Below are 17,751 nucleotides of genomic sequence, written 5' to 3' on the forward strand. Positions count from 1 at the left end.
GCATGTTTGTGTGTTGCTTGTGCATCAGTATTCAAGTAGATGTTATAATAATAAAACCTTGCTCTTAAAGATTTATTTTCAGAAGAACGCAAAGCTCTTTTACAAAAGAATTAAGGAGAATTACCTCCTTTTTAGCGATGAGGAAACTGTGACACGGGGCAGGGAAACTGAGGCACGGGGGATGACGAGCACAGTCACCCAGCAACAGAAGTCGGGAATTCGGAACTCTGGATTTTAATCCACGAGGTGGGGCACCTGCCTCCTTGTAGGAATTTGTCACAGTGCGTCGGTGCAAATCCATGTGTGTGTCCCTGCTGCTCTCTGTTGGATTGAATGAGTCCCGCCCGAGAAGAAATTCCGGGGGGTGTTTGTGCGGCTTCCTGATAGGTAGAGAAAAGACCAACTTGTTCATGTGGGTGGGTGTCCCTGGTGCTCGCCCGTATTGGAGGGAAGGAATCGGGATCAGCTTTGGTGTGTTTCTGTCATTGCTACCTCAGGAGTAATAAGACCATCTCTCTCTCTCTCTCTCTGTGTGTGTGTGTGTGTGTGTGTGTGTGTGTGTGTGTATTTGCTATTCTCACTGGGAGTCCGTGACTTCTGCTCACTCACTTGCTTTCTCTGGGTCTATGTGTCTCTGCTGCCGCCTGCTGGAGGGGATGAGAAATCTCCAGGGTGGGTGTGTAGATACAGGTGCGTTACTCATCATTACTGCTCTCAACGAAATGGAATAAGATCTGATCAGTGTGTGTTGTGTTGCAGGGGACTTGATACATGAGGGAGTTTCCTTGCGTCCCCTCCTGAAAACCCCTCCTGTCAGTGAGTCCCTCTCCCTCAGCTCCTAACGTCCAGTGCTAAAGGACGGTTTGCAAACCGGTTTCCCTTCTAGCTGCAGTACTTGATTTGCTCTGGCTCACTGCCTGGGTCTGGAGCAGTAACACACGGCGCTTTCTGCAGCTGTCATGTCACTCAGCTGCACACAGAGCCCATCCTCAGAGGCATTCCCAGAGATGCTGAGTCCAGTCCTACTTTGGAAGGATAAGCAGTAGGAATGTAGGGACAGGTCTCTAGCCCCAGTTTCCAGTCTCTTTCTGGGGACTGGCGGATCCAGTCCCAGAATTATCCCCATCCACAAGATAATCACTGCAGACTTTGTTTGCCAGAAGCTGGTCATGAGTGACAGGGGATGGGTCCCTTGATGATTATCTGTTCTGTTCACTGGCCACTGTCTGAAGACAGGCTACTGGGCTGGATGGACCTTTGGTCTGACCCAATAAGGCCGTTCTTATGTTCTTCTGAACAAGTCAGTCTGAGGGTCTCCCCGGTGTCACCAGCTCCCAGTCAGAATGGACCAGCTGGATTTGTGATTGGTGATATTTAAGGGCGAGGGGACAAAGAATTCAGTAGGTGATATCACCCCGCTGGGTGTGAAGGGCTCGGAATTTTTATCCAACTGCCTTTGAAATCTTCTGCTGAAATCCGTACAGGAGCTGAAAATGCTTCACAGGACGGAGCAGCCGAGAGGGACAAGAGAAGCCTGGTTTCATGAGGGGAGCTGGCGACGGAGGGGAATGTCTGAGGTGGAAAGGCCAGTTCTGTGTCCAGGGAGAGAGCGAGGCTCCGAGAATCAGGGTTTGTATTTAAAGAGGAATCCCCGGGGCAGGGATTTGCCTGTGGGTTTCACACATGGGGGATGGGCGATAAAAGGGGGCTCAGGAACTCTGGCTAGATAACTATCCCCCCCCCCCCCCACACACACACACACTGGGAGTGTCTCCTTACAAAAGCACAAAGGAGAGACACAAGATTTGGTTTTGCCTGAGAAACGTTCCCACTCCCAAAAAACTAGCATGGGCTAAGAATGATTCCCCAGCAGATGGCGCAGCGATGGGTGCACGTAACGTATGGCTGCTTTGGGGAAAGGCTTGGGTCTGATTCAGGTCATACACCCATCTCGTTCTTCTCCGGTGTTTTCTGTTTGTTCTTCTCTTCCCATTGTGAATTGTTTTAACGTTGGCAAATGAGTCAGAACCTTTGTCCCACATCCCTGTATAAAAAATTCTAATTTTATGGGCTAAATATTTCCAGAAGTGGTGTTTGAGGCTTTCTTTCTTTCTTTCTTTCTTTCTTTCTTTCTTTCTTTCTTTCTTTCTTTCTTTCTAAATGCCCTAAAATATCTGTTCAGAGACCACATGCCTTTTTTGTACGGATTCCTGCTTTGCTCTGTGTCACTGTGACTGCGTCCACACAACCAATCCCATTCCGTCAACCTAAAGGGCTCTTAAAATTGACTTCTGTACTCCTCCCCGATGAGGGGAGTAGCGCTAAAATAGACCTCGCTGGGTCGAATTTGGGATAGTGTGGATGCAAATTGATGGTATTGGCCTTGGGGAGCTATCCCAGAGTGCTCCAGTGTGACCACTCTGGACAGCACTTTGAACTCCAGTGCACTAGCCAGGTACACAGGAAAAGCCCTGGGAACTTTTGAATTTCATTTCCTGTTTGGTCAGCATGGCAAACTCAGCAGCACTCAGCAGCACAGGTGACCATGCCATCCCCCCAGAATCGTAGAGCGTAGAAACGTTCTACGCTCTCCCTATCATCTCCATCCCTGAAGTTATCGCAGATTAGAAGGCGAAAAAAACCGCACTTATGATGACATGTCTTCCCAGCTCATGCAGTCCTCCTGCACTGATAGGGCACAGCTTAATGCATGGAGGCATTCAGTGGCAGAGGCCAGGAAAGAATTAAGTGAGTGCGAAGAGTGGGGGCAGGACACAATGCTGAGGCTAATGCGGGAGCAAACAGACATGATGAAGTGTCTGTTGGAGCTGCAGGAAAGCCAACAAGAGCACAGACCCCTTCTGCATCCACTGTATAACCGCCTCCCCTTCTCCCCATGTTCCATAGCCTCCTCACCCAGACGCCCAAGAACCCGGGGTGGGGGAGGCTCCGGGCACCCATCCACTCCACTCCAGAGGATGGCCCAAGCAACAGAAGGCTGTCATTCAAACAATTTGATTTTTAGTGTGGCTACAATAAGCAATGTGGCCTTGTCCTTCCCGCCTCCCTCACCCCACCCGGGCTACCTTGTCCGTTATCTCTTTTTTTTTTTAATTAATAAAGAAAGAATGCATGGTTTCAAAACAATAGTTACTTAATTTCGAAGGGGGGACTGTCGTTGGCTTAGAGAGAATTAAAATCGACAAAGAGGGTGGGTTTGCATCAAGAAGAAAAACACACAACTGTCACACCGAAGCCTGGCCAGTCATGAAACTAGTTTTCAAAGCCTCTCTGATGCGCAGCACGCCTTGCTGTGCTCTTCTAATTGCCCTGGTGTCTGGCTGCTCAAAATCAGACACCAGGCGATTTGCCTCAACCTCCCACCCCTCCATAAACGTCTCCCCCTTACCAGTGGCGTAGCCAGCTCCTAAGAGGAGGGGGAGCAAACATAAAAAAGGCACCCCCCTTGGCTCCTCCTCTGGCCACGCCCCCCTTGGCTGGCTCCTCCTCTGGCCGCTCCACGCCCCCCCCCCCCTTGGCTGGCTCCTCCGGCCGTACCGCCCCTCCCCGCCCCTGGCTCCTCCGGCCCTGCCATGCCACTCCCACGGCCCCCCCCCGCTTGCTCCTCCGGCCGCGCCTGCCATCTCCTGTGGCTGCCAACCACCAGCCTGCGCCCCCCAGCTCCTCCGGCCGCGCGTGCACGCCCGTCGCCTCCCCATGGATGCCGGCTGCGCTGTGGGCGGCCAGCCTGCGCCCCCCCCCCCCCCCGCTCCTCTGGCCAAAGGTGCCGCTTTTGGCAAATTTGCTGAGGGGAAGCAGCTGCTTCCCCTGCACCCCACTAGCTGCACTAGTGCCCCTTACTCTCACAGATATTATGGAGCACACAGCAAGCAGCAATAACAGTGGGAATGTCTGACCAACAGCGCCAGCGTGCTTTTAAACGTCCAAATGCACATTCTACCACCATTCTGCACTTGCTCAGCTGATAGTTGAACTGCTCCTGACTCCTGTCCAGGCTTCATGAGCCATGGGAGCAAGGGGTAGGCTGGGTAGGTGCGACAGCACGGTGCTGCCGGCTGGGAGAGCAACCTGAGGCAGAAGCCTCCAGCAAGCAAGAGAGCAGAGTTTCAGTGGAAGCGGTGGAGCCGCATACCATGCCCTGGAGGTTGCTAGGAGCCAGGCAGGGAAGATGTTCCCAGAACCCCCGGCCAAGCTACATGTCCGACGAGGACGGCTAGCAGTCCTACTGCACCGTCTGCTGCGAAGGCACCCAGAAGCTGCTGCTGTGTAGCAATGCCAGCTGCTGCAGGTGCTTCTGTGTCGAATGCTTGGAGGTCTGGGAAGGGCAAGGTACCTCGGCCAAGGCAAAAAAGCAAGAGTCCTGGAGCTGTTACATGTGTCAACCACAGAAGTGCTATGGGGTGTTACAGCGCCGACCGGACTGGAATGTACGGCTGCAAGACTTCTTCACCAGTGACAATGGACAGGAATATGATGCACCTAAAATCTAAAAAGGCCCGCACGTTTCCCAGAGTCACTACCCTTGATAACAGAACGTCAATGATTACATTGGCTACTTGGATCACAGCAGACCCCACAGTAGACTTGCCCACAACAGCAGTGGTGATGGTGAGCTGAGCAGGCTCCATGCTTGCCGTGGTATGGCGTCTGCATGGGTAACCCAGGAAAAAAGGCGCAAAATGATTGTCTGCTGTTGCTTTCATGGAGGGAGGGGGGGAGGCTGACGATATGTACCCAGAACCACCCACGACAATGTTTTTGCCCCATCAGGCATTGGGAGCTCAACCCAGAATTCCAATGGGCGGCAGAGACTGTGGGAACTGTGGGATAGCTACCCACAGTGCACCACTCTGTAAGTCGATGCTAGCCACGGTAGTGAGGACGCACTCCGCCGACTTAATGCGCTTAGTAGGGACATATGCAATCGACTGTATAAAATTGATATCTAAAAATCGACTTCTATAAAATTGACGTTGTAGTGTAGACATACCTGTGTCTCTCAGGCGCAGTAATACGTGATGGTGTCTGTTGCTGTCAGGGAGCAGAGCTGCCGGAGCTGAACCAGTTCTTGGAGGAATCGACTGTGATGGTGATCCTGCTTTGGAGGGATGTGGCGTAACTTGTGCTTCCACCTTTATTTATACATCCCATCCACTCCAACCCTTTCCGGGACTCTGCCGGCTCCAGCTACATACACAACAGCCATTAGAGATGATACCACTGGAATCACCTGAAACAGCACAGGTCAGGGTGAGGATCTCTCCCGGCTTTGCCACTCCCGGGCCGGACGGGACCAGCTGAACTTCGGAGTGGACGCCTGGGAAGTGGGAAAATGATTCCGGGTCTTATTATTCCTACTCCAGTTTTACTCCATAGACCTCAAGTTTAGGATATGAAAGTTCCCGGCGTTCTCCAGAAATACTCACAAGTCAGGGAAGATAACAGCAAACCGAAAACCCATAGAGACTCCATGATTCATTAGGGCAGGGCAGCGATCAGTCAGATATCACCATGTGGCAGTGTCTGAGCTGCGAGCACCAGAGGTTTGTATTTAAACAGGAATCCCCCTGGGGGCAGCAATTTGCATGTGGGTTTCACCAGGGGGAGGGGGGCGATGGGACGGGGAGGAATAGAAGAGAAGGCAGGGAGCTGTCTGTGTGTCTGGGGATCTCCCCCTGGGACATAACTACACCATACAGCAGAGTATTGCAGAAATACATCCTCCCACTAGGCTCAGTCTGAATTAATCGAGGCCTTGTCCAGAAACCCGAGGATGGAGTACAAAAGCCACACAGGAGGCAGTGTGGTCTAGTGAATAAAGGCACTGGACTGAGACGCAGGAGGCCTGAAGTCTATTATTGTCTCTGCTGATGATGACTTTGGGCAAGTCACTGCTCTGTCCCTCCGTTCCCCGTCTATACAATTACTTACTTTGTAAAATACTTTGAGAGCTAAATTTTACCCCAAGAAATGATCGGATTGTCTGAATTTAGCTGATTCATCTGCCCCGTGTTTCGTTTCGTTTCGTTTCTTTTCACCTGAGTGACTATATTGACCCTTTTACAAATAGAAAGAAGGGGATATGTTTAAACCTATCACTAGAATTATTTCCTTCATTTGTGATTCCTGGAGGAAATTTTGTTTTGCAAAGTCAATTTTGAAAGAGAGGAAGAGCCACATTTCTAAAGATGCTAAGGTGCCTGCGGGTTACCTTCAAAATATCCAAGGTGCCCAAGACCCCTTGATTTCAATGGGGAAAAGGCACCTGTATGCATTTTGAAAATCTCACTAGGCACCTAAATATCTTTAAAAATGCTTCCCCAAATGCACTGGGCACTTTCAGCTCCCTCCGATTTCAAAGAGATGTATTGGGTGACCAGCACTTCTACAAAGAATATAAATTCTCCATTTTGGATTTTCTAAAGTACCTGAGTAATTTAGGATGAATTCCTTTTACCTTCAATGAGGATTTTGCTCCTAAATTAGTAGGAGACATACTTACAAGGTATTTAGGTCCCTAAATATGTAGATAGGTGTCCATTGGAATTTACAAAAGTCTTGAAGTGAATTAGGTACCTTAATCCCATTGGGAGTTAGGTGTCTAAAGTACTTAGGTACTGTTGTAAATGCTACTAGGTATCTATCTGCACCTGTAAATACTTGGGACCAGACTTCTAAAAATATGGGAATTTTCAAAATCCTCTAAGTATCTAAATACTTTGTAACTCTGGCCTTTAGTTGCTTTTGAAAATCCCACAATCCATTCACGTGTGTTTCATTAGCAATAAGTGGTGCAGCCGGCAGGCAGAGTTGTAGGGAACAGATATTTATTGAGCCAGTGCTATGTACTTGGAGGCCCACGTTTGTCTATTAGCAGCTTGAAGAAGTTTGCAAGTTTGGGCCTGTGGTGTTACATCAAATTAGGCACCACATAGAACCTAACCCTCCTTTTTCCGGTTCCACCCATGTTGTGATTCTTGGATATTTCAGTCAAAACTCATGAAACCATTTTTTCTTGAAGCATAGTCACAGAAATTATTTGCAGGAACACACACACCTATAGCAAACGTGTGCACACACACACATGCATACTTTAGCACCATATTAAATTCAGCATCCACAGAGAGAAAGCGAGAGAGAGAGAGAGAGAGAGTAGATAATTCTCTTGTATTCCAAAACTCTGGAAATGAACAAGTGAGTTTTTTTCCTATCTCGTAGAAAAGATATCGGATGAGACTCCAAATCCATCTAATCCAGTATCCTACCTCCAACGGTAGCTGATGCTTCCGAGGCAGGTTGTTGGCATTGCAGTGTTGTTGTAGCCCTGTTGGTCCCAGGCTATCAGAGAGAAAAGGTGGGTGGGATAATATCTTCTATTGGACCAACTTCTGTTGGTGAAAGAGACACGTTCGTGAGCAACACAGAGCTGGTGTTCAGGTCTGGGAAAGGTCTGTGTAGCCAGGACGGTCAGGGCTGCAAAATCATGCTGTGAAGTGCCCCTGTTCTCTGTTGGCCAGAAGCTGGGAATGGGCGACAGGGGATGGATCCTGTTCTGTTCAGTCCCTCTGGGGCACCTGGCATTGGCCACTGTCGGCAGACAGGATACTGGGCTAGATGGACCTTTGATCTGCCCCACTATTGCCGTGCTTAATGTCTGATGTTCTCTGTGAAGTCATCTCATTCGGTTTAAATTCCATTTTTAATGTTGCACTCCACAACATCCCATGGAAGGTAGTTCCACAAGCTGACTGTGCCTTGTAGGAACAAGTAATTCCTTAAATTTGTTTTACAGCTGCTGACTATTAATTTCATTAGGAGACTTCTAGTCTGGTGAAAGACAGAAAGAAAGAGAGAAAAAGAAACAGGCCAGATCACCCAGCATTCGCTAACAGCTGGTTCAGTTCCCTGCCCGGTTACACAGCCCTGAGAGAGCAACTGAGCAAAGGAGCTAAAGAGCTCGGGTGGTTTCAGCTCCTATTCAAGGGTGATATTGGAGTGCCTGATCTTTATGCAAATCTCCCAGCCATGGTCCCGGTTTAAATAGCAGCTCCTGGGTTCTCACGGGACGCGCCTGTCCACTGGCTGAAGCGAATTTCATTCTTTGTCCCTTTTTCTCAAATTTTTAAGAAGATGGAAAATGTGTTGTCACTTCTGGTTTTACTCGCTCTCTCGCCCTGTAAGTCAGGAGGAGAAATTCGGGGGAAATGATCAAACCCTTAAGAAGAGAGGTCAGGATTTAACTGTAATTTTTCCTGTCTTTGCAGGTGCCCGGTCCCAAATCCAGCTCGTCCAGTCCGGGCCGGGCGTGGTGAAGCCCGGAGAGACCCTCTCACTGACCTGCACCGTGTCTGGTTACACCATTTCTTCTGGTTACGACTGGAGCTGGGTCCGGCAGGCTCCTGGGAAAGGCTTAGAATATATGGGGCATATATACGGACCTAGCCAGGGCACCAACTACGCCCCGGCTTTCCAGAGCCGAATCACCATTGCCATAGATTCCTCCAAGAACCAGTTCTCCCTGCAGCTCCGCTCGCTGACAGCTGCAGACACTGCCACCTATTACTGCACCAGAGACACAGTGACACAGAGCAAGGCAGGACCCATACAGAAAGGGGAAGTGGTTCCTACACAGACATTCAGGACATTTAATGCTGTCATTTTTCTCTTGAGAGGCAGAGGCAGGAACTGAGAAGGAGAGAGTCAGGATTTCATAAAGATCACACAAGGAAATGATACACTGATATGTCAGAACATCAGTGAAAACAATGTCCTTTTTCATTGCAGGACTATGGTTTAAACAAGGAACTGACGGGTAAAATCCAACTTTCACCCTGTACTCTCATCCCTAGCTTACAACACTCAGTAGATGGACTCTACATGGATTGAGGATGGGGGTTATCAGGGTATGGAACGGCTGCCATATGTGGAGAGATTAATAAGACTGGGACTTTTCAGCATGGAAAAGAGACAGCTAAGAGAGCATATGATAGAGGTCTATAAAATCATGACTGATGTGGAGAAAGTGAATAAGGAAGTGTTATTTATTCCTTCCCATAACAAAAGAACCAGGGGTCACGAAATCAAACTAATAGGCAGCAGGTTTAAAACAAACAAAGGAAGTATTCTTCACACAACACACGGTCAACCTGTGAAACTCCCTACCAGAGGATGTTGTGAAGACCAAGACAATAGCAGGGTTGAAAAAAGAACTAAATAAATTCATGGAGGACAGGTCCATCAATGGCTATTAGCCAGGATGGGCAGGGATGGTATCCCTAGCCTCTGTTTCCCAGAAGCTGGGAATGGGCGACAGGGGATGGATCACTTGATGATTACCTGTTCTGTTCATTCCCTCTGGGGCACCTGGCACTGGCCATTGTTGGAAGACAGGATACTGGGCTAGATGGAGCTTTGGTCTGACCCAGTAGGGTCACTTTTATGTTCTTAAGAAGCCTGGAGGATTTAGGAACCAGAATCTCATTGGATTTCACTGGTGGCTGGATGCCCAGCCCTCTACCTGTCTCTGTTCTTCTCTGCCCCTTGTCACTGGAGTGTGTCAGCGACTCACAACCAATCCTGGATTTCACCCTCATACTCCGCACGTGAAGCAGGGAAGTCTCATTAACCCCATTTTACAGAGGAGGAACTGAGGCCCAGAGTCACAAAAGCGGAGATTAACCAACCTGCCAAGGAGATTTGGGCATCCACTGCCCACCAACGCGAGGGGGAATTGTGCACGCAGAGCCCCTAGGTGGAAATACCCAATGGCAACAGGGAGCAAGTGGGTGATTTAGGAACCGAGCCTGTGACTCCTGTTCTCTGTCCTAGGACCCCGGGCGAATCACCAGACCAATACACAGCTGTGTTGAGCTGAGCACGGTCTCTCTGGGGGACAGCACCATGTACTGAGCGCTCACCCTGGCTTCTACCCACCCTGGGAACCCGCATGCAAATCCCAGCCCGGGGGGTTCCTGTGTAAATACAACCCCCTGGTTCCAGGAGCCTCAGTCTCTCCCCAGACACGGAACTGCCCGGTCCTGTCCGCTGGGGAGTGTCTCCATTAGCCATCACCATGAGACTGTCACTGCTCTGTTCCCTTTTCCTACTCGCTGCACCATCAAGATTAAGCTTGATAAGTTTATGGAGGGGATGGTTTGATGGGATAACGTGATTTTAGTCAATAGGTCAATAACGTGCCATCGCTGATAATTAGGAACAATGGTCAATGATGGGATATTAAAAGTTACTACAAAGAACTTTTTCCGGAGGGTCTGGCTGGAGAATCTTGCCCGCATGCTCAGGGTTCAGCTGATTGCCATATTTGGGGTCAGGAAGGAATTTTCCTCCAGGGTAGATTGGCAGAGGCCCTGGAGGTTTTTCACCTTCCTCCGCAGCATGGGGCAGGGGTCGCTTGCTGGAGGATTCTCTGCGACTTGAAGTCTTTAAATCATGATTTGGGGACTTCAACAGCTGAGTCAAGGGAGAGAATTATTCCGGGAGTGGGTGGGTCGGCTTTTGTGGCCTGCATCATGCGGGAGGTCAGACTAGATGATCATAATGGTCCCTTCTGACCTTAAAGTCTATGAGTCTATGAGTATTTAATGGGACACTGAGAAACACCGAGGTGGGGAATGCACCAGGGAGATTCAGCCCTGTTCTCTCTTCCCCCCACACCCCAGGTGTCCTGTCCCAGATGCAGCTGGTCCAGACCGGCCCGGGGGCGGTGAAACCAGAGAGACCCTCAGTATCACCTGTAAGGTTTCTAGTGTCTCTGTCAGCAGCTACTATTGGGGCTGGGTCCGACAGCCACCGGGGAAAGGGCTGGAGTGGATGGGGAGCATCCGGAGCACTGCAGACGGAGGCAACACAGCTTATAACGCGGCTTTCAGTAGCCGAATCACCGTCTCTGCAGACACGGCCAAGAACCAGTTCTCCCTGCGGCTCCGCTCGCTGACAGCTGCAGACACCGCCGCCTATTACTGCGCCCGGCAGACAGTGACACAGAGCAGAGCAGGGCCTGGCACAAAATGTGTAAGAAGAAATTGGAGCCGTCCTTGGAGGCTGTGAGTCACTCCTGGATTGTCGGGGAGTAGTTCTGGCTCAACAATGTATAATAATAGATCAGCCACTGTGACTTATCTGATTAAAATATGACCATATAGATCATTGTTACATATTTGCAGCAAATCTTGTACAAAGGTCGTGAAGTGAGGTGTCCACATCAAAAGTTTGTCTTTACTTTGGACAGTATCCTAAGCAGCAGAAAATGGGGAAGTGGGGTCTGTGCAGACGCTCAAGGCCCTTTTACACAAACATCCCCGCCTGAAGCAGAGTCAGGCACAGACTGGGGGGGGGGGAGTTATGTTTGGGGGGCAGGGGAGGAGGAAAACTTCTATCAGCTCACGTCCCTGCAAGAGACACACACAGGCCCTGCCCCATTCCTACTCACCTCCACTTGTTTGGAGGCATCAGTGGCATACGCTCTCTCTCTCACACACACACTCTCACACACACAGGGCAGGCTGGAATCCTTCCAGCAGTGGGCAGGACTCACACACCAAACTGTTCTCTTTGAAAACCGACTCCGAAGTGACGCGCTCCATTTCCCTCCACTGCATCGCCCCACCCTTTGGTTCCACAGGCACGCGGCCCTTGTTCTGTTAGCACCAACACCAGCTGCATTTCCTGGTCACCTCCAGTTCCGCCGCCTGTTATTACAGCCAATTGCCGCTCTGTGCTGCGTGCTGCCAGCCTTTCTTCCCCCGCAGCTTGGCCTCCGTCCTGCCCCATCAGACTCATTTCCACTCACAGCGCCTGTGCGTTGTTCATATTTCCTCTATCTCCCCAGCACATTCTGTAGCGGGCACTGCTCTAATGGGGAGGGACCACTGGACTTCAGTGCACGAGGTCTCCCCTAAGGCATGAAGAGCGTGTGTGACCCTCCCAACCGCGAGACAGCCCTTCCTGGAGAGAGCTCTTCTGGGTAGTTAGCCCCTTTGGGTGCAACCGCATGATAATCCCTGTCCCAGTGGGTTTGCCTGAGTCCCAGTGCCCTGTTCTTTGACCCTCCAACCCCCCCTCTCACAGCCACCCCCTTTCATTACATGTGTGCTCAGCTGAAAGAACTGCCTCGCTGGAGTGTAAAGGGGACACGGCCAGGTACTGAGCGCTCACCCTGGCTTCTACCCACCCTGGGAACCCGCATGCAAATCCCTGCCCCGAGGGGTCCTGTTTAAATACAAACCCCTGGTTCTAGGAGCCCCAGTCTCTCCCCAGACACAGAACTGCCCGGTCCTGTCTGCTGGGGAGTGTCTCTATTAACCATCACCATGACACTGTCACTGCTCTGCTCCCTTTTCCTACTCGCCACCCCATCAGGTGAGTGTTTCACGGGACCCCCAGGAACACTGAGGTGGGGAATGCACCGGTTCCAAGCGAGTCAGCTCTGCTTTCTCCTTCCCCTAAGGTGTCCTTTCTCAGGTGCAGCTGGTACAGTCTGGCCAGGGAGCGGTGAAGCCCGGAGACACCTTCACACTGACCTGCGCGGTCTCGAGTCACTCCATCACCAGTGGTTACAGTTGGAGCTGGGTCCGGCAGCCTCCCAGGACAGAGCTGGGGTGGCTGGGGCGGGGATATTACAGCAGTTCCACCTGGAACATGAACTATGGCTCATCCTTCCAGAGCCGTATCACCATCTCCCCTGACTCCTCCAAGAACCAGTTCTCCCTGCAGCTCCGCTCGCTGACAGCTGCAGAAACCGCCATGTTTACTGCGCCAGCGACCGAAAAAAAGGGGGAAGGGAAGCCTGCACAGACATCTACAACGCTTTTATTGATCTGTCTAGAAAAGCAGGAGACCTTTCCGCTAGATGGCACTAAAGGGACAGCCTCTGTTTTCACTTGCACAGGGTGAAAATTCATGAGGACAGAGGAAGAAACCGTTGAAGAGTGATCGCTCCCTGAAAACATGTCTGCGCACCGGTGATGAACCGAATTAACTACTGACTGTCCAGTCTGGGCCATGTAAATTCTGCCTCTGGACATCCTCAACCCATCCTTACACTAAAAGCAAACAGGACCAGCCTGTGCAACACACACACCACGATCTTGTATCCCTGCAGGAAAGAGTCTGGCCTTACACAGTCAAAGTGCACGGGGATTTAGTAACACTAAATACATTTAAAAGCTCTCTGCCATGGTCTCCCCGTCACCAGCCACATTCATCCGCACACCAAACCCCATGTCATTCCCTACAACACACCCAGAAAGGATAAATTGCACCAGTACCACCCCCCAAAGCAAGACTCATTCACTCCAGTCTCTCTCTCTCTCTCGTCTGGAGTGTCTATTCCCTTTCCAGCTGGGGAAATTTATTGACTTCCCAGCCATTGTTTTTTCCTCTCTCCCTATCTATCGATGTCTGTTAATGGGATCCACTACCATCCTATGTGAGCATCTTGTAATCTGTAACATACCCCCACAACACTTCTAGAAGATTGGTTAGTCCATTTTGGGAACTGAGGCCTGGAAATCTTATGATCATGTATTTTTCTATCAGTAGCCGGATCACAATCACCAGGGACACCTCGAAGGACGAAATCTATCTCCAGCTCCGCTCACAGCGTGCAGGGAAGGGTGAGCTGGAGTGTTTGTGCGGGTGGGGGCGGGGGGGCTAATCGCCCTTTCACTGAATGTCCGTAGTAGGTGGTTGCTCCACTAATTGCTGATACCCACCGCAGCCCCTGCCCGGGAGCCACCCTGACAGATCCAATTAATTCAGTGGCTGTCTATGTTGAACCCTGAGGTGGTACTGGTCAGTCTGAGGGAGTCTCCAGCCTTTTCAACATCCCCTCTGGACTCCAGCAGCTGGACTTGTGACAGGACACCTGGGAATAAACGCGTGTTAAAATCATGTCAGTGTGAATTGCCAACCACACACCATTCCGCTGACTCGCTTATCCACACAGGGGGAGAAAATACCTTCCAAAGCGGCTGCAATGAAAGCTAAATGGAGCCACAGACTCATTATCGCTGGTGTGGGAGGGGAAAGGTCTCTGGTGGACTGGCTGGTAACAGCACAGACACAGGGGGCTGTGGATTCTCTCCGGGTGCAGCCCTGCAGAGAGAGATTTAAACAGGAAACGCTCACCGTTATTTGCGTATCCCCCTCCTTATACCAGACAAAGCTCCTTCCCAGGGGATGAGTTGATGATTCCCTTGTCACTGGGCTAGACGGACCATTGGTCGGACCCAGTCTGGCCGTTCTTCAGTTCTCATGATCTCACGTCTTGGTCTGAGGACCCAAGAGTAGGAGCGAGACTCGTTACTGGAGAAAAGAGGATGGAAAAAGCTTTGAAATCCTCGAGGGTTTAACAGACTCTGGGCCTTGGCTGTTGCCTCGGCAACTTGCTAGATGGCGTATGCTCGGTCTACAGGCCCAGCCCTGACACCCCTGAAGCGGACACGACTCTCCTCTTCGCAGTCAGGGAAATGGCTGTAATTGCTGTCCGGGTTTGATAGCACGGAAAGAAGCCTGCCCCGCTCTGCCAGGCTTTCTGCGCTCTCACCTCCCCACACTTACAGTGACAGGCAAGAACCGGTATTGGAAAGGTGTTTGGTGGTGTCCGGTTCACAGAAAAAAAAAAGTCGAGAGTCCTCGTCTTCCTGCTCCCCCCGCCCCCAGACATCCCCTTCCGTCTTTCTGATATTGTTTTGAAAGCTCGGAGTCCATATGTTCACTGCGTGTACAGCGCTCTGTTCCTGCATGGCATGGCTGGGGCACATCAGTCCAAGAGCAGATCTATCGAAAGGGGAATGAGGGTCCCCAGGTGAGCAGCCATCAGACAAGGCCTCCAGCCCTGCGCTCTCTGACCCTAATGAACCCTGACACCTCCCTTATGGGGCTGTGGCTTCTCTCTGCATGATCCCAATAAGCCCTAACAGACTTCCTCCCGGTACCCTTACTAGCCCACTGCCCTCAGCGCCAACCTTTGGGAGCTTCCTGTAATTAAGAGCAGCCGGTCCCCGGTTACTATGTTAAATAGCTGGATCTTTACCTCCCCCTCGGACAGCAGCAGAAATTCTGGACTGTGATTGCAGATGTGAGGTGGGTTCCTTTAGCCACGAGGCCCCTTTGAAACTCCCAGCCCTGCGCTAGGAGCTGAGTGGTCTCTGCCAGGCCCCCTGACAGGCAGGGGCAAAGGGGGCAATTGCCCAGGGGCCTCTCAGCCCAGCGTGGGCACTCAGGTCAGTGGGGACAGTCACGTGACTAAGGGTCTTAAGATCGGGGTCATTGGAACCGCTCAGAGATAGACTGAGGCATGGGGAGAAGCAGACGTGGATTGGAGAGAGATGGGGGCAGGAAAGACACAGAACACGACTCCCACTGAATAAGATAGAGCCTAATCCTTCTGTATCGGGGGGTAGCCGTGTTAGTCTGTATCCACAAAAACAACCAGGAGTCCGGTGGCACCTTAAAGACTAACAGATTTATTGGGGCATAAGCTTTTGTGGGCAAAAACCCCATCTCTTCAGATACAGATACACCGACAGGGAGAGGGGGGTACCCAGGAGATAGAGTCTGGCCCTTCTCTCAGCCACACTCAAAGAAACTGAGTTCACTCCAGGAAATAATTGGAGTGATTCATAAGAAGGGAGATATGCAAATAGCGGTGAGAGTTTCCTGTTTAAAGCTGTCTCTCTCACTTCCACGGCTGCACCCGGACAGACAATCTGCATCCTCTGTCTCTGGGCAGTCACCAGACAACCCCCTGAAAACTCTCCTCTCCAAACACAGGGACAATGAGACTTTGGTTGTATCTCGTTCTCATTGCAGCAGCATTTGAAGGTATTTTCTCCCTTGCCATGTGTTGGATAGTCAGGGGATCGTTATTCTGTTTCCCTACATACTCATGTTCCCCGTAATTCATCTTTATCCCCAGGTGTCCGGTCCCAGGTGCAGCTGGTGGAGTCTGGAGGGGATGTGAAAAAGCCCGGAGACTCTCTCCGCCTCTCCTGCAAAGCCTCCGGCTTCACCTTCAGCAGCTACTACGTGGGCTGGGTCCGTCAGGTTCCCGGGAAGGGACTGGAGTGGCTCGCCTGGTTTCACGGCTCTAGCATATACTACAGTGACTCCATAAAAGGGCGATTCACCGTCTCCAGAGATGACCCCAACAGTCTGCTGTACCTGCAAATGACCGGCCTGAAGCCCGAGGACACTGCCCGATATTACTGTGCGAGAGACACAGTGAGGGGAATCCCGATACTGCTAATACAAAAACTCAAGCTGCAGAATCTTCTTTCTGCCATACGCCGCGTGGGGGCAGCACTTCCACAAACCATCCAGCACTGGGCACAGGAACGGGATCTACAACCAGAGCGAAAAACCCTCTCTCGTCAGGTTTGAGATCTCTGTATTCATATACGATCACGTGTCCATAAAAACTGCAACAACTTGACTATCACATGCTTACACTGGCGCTCATCAGAGACTGAAGTAAAACTGCAGACTGCACAAGAGAAATATTTGGGGGACCAATTGTTCAGTGTGAGAATCAGAACTTGGGCTTCCAAAGCTGCCTAAAAGTGATGACTGTGCAAATGCTTTTGTTGTTTGTTGGGGGATGGGTAGAATTGCTCTCAAATCCCTCTGAAAAACAATAAGATGCCAGTGTCGATCTAACACACACTTCAAAGGGTACATCAGGCTCCAAACACCTCTAGACTCAACAGAAAAACAGATTTTCCCCCCGATTCTTCCTTTTTCACTTCTCTCTAAGGGCCTGACCCACAGTCCGCTAACGCCAGAGGTGGGTCTTTCCATTCCCTTCACCAGACTGTATCTCAGCCCTTACACCTGGAGAGATGGGAGGGGATTCAAGGGAGCTCTTGGTGAACCTGTATGGTCAGATGGCCCCGCACTCGCTGGGCGCTGCCCAGACACAAAGTTCGCACCAGTCCGACTCCCTCCCTTAGAGCCACTGGCCAAATAACTCCGAGCATTCAGGGAAAGGGTTTGTGTCTCCTATAAGTGGGGGATATTCAAATAGGGGTGAGAGTTTCCTGTTTAAATCTGTCCCTCTCTGCCCAGGCTGCAGCCAGAGACAATCCGCAGCCCTCTGGTGTCTATGCAGTTACCAGCCAAACCCACCTGATAAGTTTCCCCTCCAAAACCAGGAAAAATGAGACTTTGTCTCCATTTCGTTCTCATTGTAGCAGCTCTGGAAGGTATGTTCTCCCCTGAGTGCCCTGAAGAATATTGAGTTGCTGAATATAACATCAATATGCTTTAAAGTGCCTTTATTTACAGGTGGCCGGCCCCAGGTCCAGCTGGTGGGGTCTGGAGGGGGAGTGGAAAAGTCATCTTTGGAGACTACTGGATAAGCTGGGTCTGTCAGGTTCCTGGCAAGGGCCCGGAGTGGATCTAAATAAATATGTGGAGATATACCTATCTCCTAGAACTGGAAGGGACCCTGAAAAGTCATTGAGTCCAGCCCCCTGCCTTCACTAGCAGGACCAAGTACTGATTTTTGCCCCCGATACCTCATGATCCCCTCAAGGATTGAACTCACAATGGGTTTAGCAGGCCCATGCTCAAACCACTGAGCTACCCCTCCCCCCAGCCTTGTATAAGCTACTGGGCCGGCAGTACTGTACATTACGCCAGCTCGATCCAAGGCCGATTCACCATCTCCAGGGACAATCCCAACAACCTGCTGTATCTGCAAATGAG

At 50.8% G+C, this 17,751-nt stretch overlaps 1 gene segment (V, D, J or C); it reads left to right on the plus strand.

Moving 5' to 3' along the window:
- LOC122173242 (Ig mu chain C region secreted form-like) overlaps positions 1-17,751 on the plus strand; it is a 1,717,225-nt gene that overhangs the window by 714,720 nt on the left and 984,754 nt on the right.

The sequence above is a fragment of the Chrysemys picta genome, chromosome 13, assembly GCF_011386835.1.
Source record: "Chrysemys picta bellii isolate R12L10 chromosome 13, ASM1138683v2, whole genome shotgun sequence".
NCBI lineage: Eukaryota > Metazoa > Chordata > Testudines > Emydidae > Chrysemys > Chrysemys picta.